The sequence below is a fragment of the Melampsora larici-populina genome (assembly GCF_000204055.1).
Source record: "Melampsora larici-populina 98AG31 unplaced genomic scaffold MELLAscaffold_9, whole genome shotgun sequence".
NCBI classification, from domain to species: domain Eukaryota; kingdom Fungi; phylum Basidiomycota; class Pucciniomycetes; order Pucciniales; family Melampsoraceae; genus Melampsora; species Melampsora laricis-populina.
This window is the reverse complement of record NW_006768773.1, coordinates 1585000-1588584: the sequence shown is the minus strand read 5'-3', so window position 1 is coordinate 1588584 and position 3585 is coordinate 1585000.

The window sequence follows — 3585 nt, the reverse complement described above, 5'->3', positions numbered from 1 at the left end:
CAAACTCATCACGCTTTCGCTTCAATCTCCACATGCCTGGTAGTATGTTAGCATCCTCCGGAGCCTCAATTAATGTACCGACTTCGTGCATTTGTAGAGACATGAACTCGCGGGACATTGCTTCCATCCATGCTTCACGATTTGGACTTTTCATCGCCTGAGTGTAAGATGGTTCATCGTTTTCCATCCCATCATCAGTTGAAACAGTGGTAGATTGATTCAGCTCAGCTACAGTGTGATAACCGATAAAGTCACCTAACCTATCAATTGGCTGGACATTGCGAACAGGACGAGATCGAGTCGGAGCAGTAGGAATGGGTGCTGGATCAATGTGTTTGATACTGTGCCTTGTTTCCCAGATTTCATCCCAAGACTCATCATTGAGCACCGTCAACTCTTCAGTATCGACATTGGACGTTTCAGACAAAGGGAATCGAGATTCATCAAATACCACATCATTAGAAATTACAATTCTTCCAGACTTCGGATCCCAAAGTCGGTAACCATCTGAGTTTTTCTCATATCCAACCATAATCATCTTCATTGAACGAGGTGAAAGTTTGTCGTGATGACCCGGAGGAATACTGTAAGCTAAACAACCTACAGCGCGCAGACGATGATATGGTACCTTTGGGTGCTCAACAGCTAAAGCTTTCTTCTGCCAAGCATACTCAGGACACTCAAACTCAATCGATTTCGAAGGACATAGATTTAGAATATAAGACGTGGCCATCATCACTTCACCCCACAATCTCACAGGCAAGTTTCCATGGATGAGTTGTGTGCGTAGTCGTTCAGAATTTGTGCGATTGAAACGCTCAACAACGGAGTTTTGTTCAGGTGATTCAGGAGGACCCATTTCACGGACAATGCCGTGTTCAGCAAGGTATGTTGAAAATTCATTACTATTAAATTCACCACCACGATCAGATTTAAAAACAGCAATAGGGTATGAACATTGATTTGTGATCATTTTGTGAAAAGTTTTGAAAGCATTGAAAGAGTCAGATTTAGATTTTAAAATCATAGTCCAATTCTTTCGCGTAGCATCATCTATTAGAACCATAGTGTAAAGAAAACCACCAATAGTCGGAGAAGGAAACGGCCCAGCCAAGTCACAATGTACGCGGTAAAGAGGCACGTCAGAGCGTGGTAGGTGGCCAGAATGACTGTGGCGCGTCTGTTTGCCCATGGTGCAGGCTTGACAGTTTGTTGGTGTATTCGGACTAAGTCGAAGGACATCCTCCAAGACATCCTTGGTGCTTCTATGATTTAAATGTCCAAATCGCAAGTGCCAAATGTTAGCATCAGGAGGGAAATCGGACTTTGCTGCAAACGCACGTGGTTCCGAGTGATGATAAAATCTCCAAAAGCCACCAGGAGTGTCGTCCTTGTAAGCGGGTATAATGTGATCACCGTTTGAGAGGTAAAGGTTAAGATCATCAACATTAGTGCCATAGTACGGGTCAACTATTTTGTATCCTGAGGAGTACAGAGACGTTATAGAGATAAGGTTGGCCGGTAGTCCTGGTGAGTATAGCACATCCGGAATTTCAACCACCGTTCGGACACCGTTGTTGTCAATAGCGTTCAATCGTGCGGTTCCCATCTTGGTGGCTACGAGTCTAGATGACTCATCAGCATTGGCAACGTTAATCCATACCGGCGGTACATCCCGTAAGTCGTCAAGGAGCAACGAATCTCCAAACATATGACGATTGCATCCGGTGTCAGCAAGAGTAGGTCGATGCGAGTTGACAGGAGGAGGGTATGTTGACGATAGCTGGACCTTTGCCTCGTCATTACTTGCCACAGCATTGTAGGACGTTGCAAATTGGCAGAGAGATTCGGCAGGTGCAGAGAGTGTTTCAGCAGATCGAGGCGGTTGAGCAGGTGGTTCAGAGGCAGTAGGTTGAGTTGCCGATGTGTTGTAACCAAAGGTTCCTGCCGCAGCCATTTGATTGTACCGTCTGATCTTCTCCTCATCTGTCACGCCACCGTTGTGCGATTGGTTGGGCTTGGATCGGGTGACTGGAGGAGCACTCGTGCCGTTCCTTCGAACTTGCTTAGAGCACGATCCGTTGGTATGGTTATATTGCCAATGTTCTCGTAGAACACACAGTGCATTAGGTGACTTGTCAGTCCGGTAAGGAGTGTGCGCAGTCTGCGGATTCGGGACCTTTGGATGATTGAAAGGCTTCGCACTCGCATTTAGAGCAATAGTAACCTCATCAACAGTGTTGAGAGCGGATTTCGTTCGAAGTCGGGATATGACTTTAGAGGTTGAGAGTGATTTCAAATCACCAAACAGTTGATCACGGATAGTGCCAAACTGATCACCAGGGAAACTTAATAATAAAAACACGGCTAATAGTTTGTCGCTAATTTTTAAGTCGGGATCACTGGAAGTTGCTTCAGCTAGTTTTGTATGTAAGTCATGAATGCCGTCAAGGAATGTAGCGACGGTTTCAGAACCAGTGTAGCGGACGTTCGCAACTTTGGCGATGAGGTTAGCAACCTCAAGGCCGTCATCTTGAGAGGAATGTTCAAGAAGAAGATCGTACGCTTTCTTGGGATCTTCAATCCCACGTATGATTGGTAGTCGAGTTGGAGAAATCGTAGCGCGGATGACTTCAAGTACAGAAGCACGTTCGGCTTCGAGGATCTCGAATTTTTCTGGATCCTTTTTGTCAGAATCGGATAGTTTCACCTCTTGACTTATGTATTTGAACAAACGTCGACCTCGGAGATAAGTCTTAAGACCGAGGTTCCAGTCAACTTTGTTAGAGTCATTTAGTTTAGGGATTTGACCGATAAGGAAAGAGGAGTGAGTTGTAGATGAGGAATGGGTATTCGTCGCCATGATCGACTGAGTTTCAGATGATGTTGGATTAGTTTGGTTGATCGGCTCGGAAGACGCCACACCTTCCTCTACAGTATTCCCGTCTGCCAGGGTGGGAGATTGGGAATGCGGGGTAATTGAATTGTACAATCGATAAGATTTCGAAGTTCAGTGAATTGATTTAGTTTGAAAGAATTGATATAGTTTCGAATCTTATCGAAGGTCGAAAAGGGGATTTCGAATTGGTAGGGTATTTCAAGTTTGAATTTCCGGATTCTGTGCTAGCAGAACCGTGTTCACAACTTTAATCTACCGTCGTTTGAATCGTCGAGCTGGTCGAGCTGGGCTCATAACCTAAGGGATCAAGTCCCTGATCAGATAACAAACAAAACAAATACTCAGTCTAAAGGATATCAAGAGGCAGACGCTGAAGTGATAGGATAGTGATGAGTTATTTGGTTTTGTATGAATGAAGCTTAATGAATGCTAATCATGTTAAACATATAAGCAAGAAAGAAAACAAAGATTCAAATACTATCATACCTGATCAGATAACAAAAAAAACAAATACTCAGTCTAAAGGATATCAAGAGGCAGACGCTGAAGTGATAGGATAGTGATGAGGTATCTGGTTTTGTATGAATGAAGCTTATTGAATAAGGAAAAGCTTCTGAACAATCTGATCATAGAACCTATAAAGCAGCGTTACAAATTGTTGGTTAGGTTACAAATCTCGTGTGTAT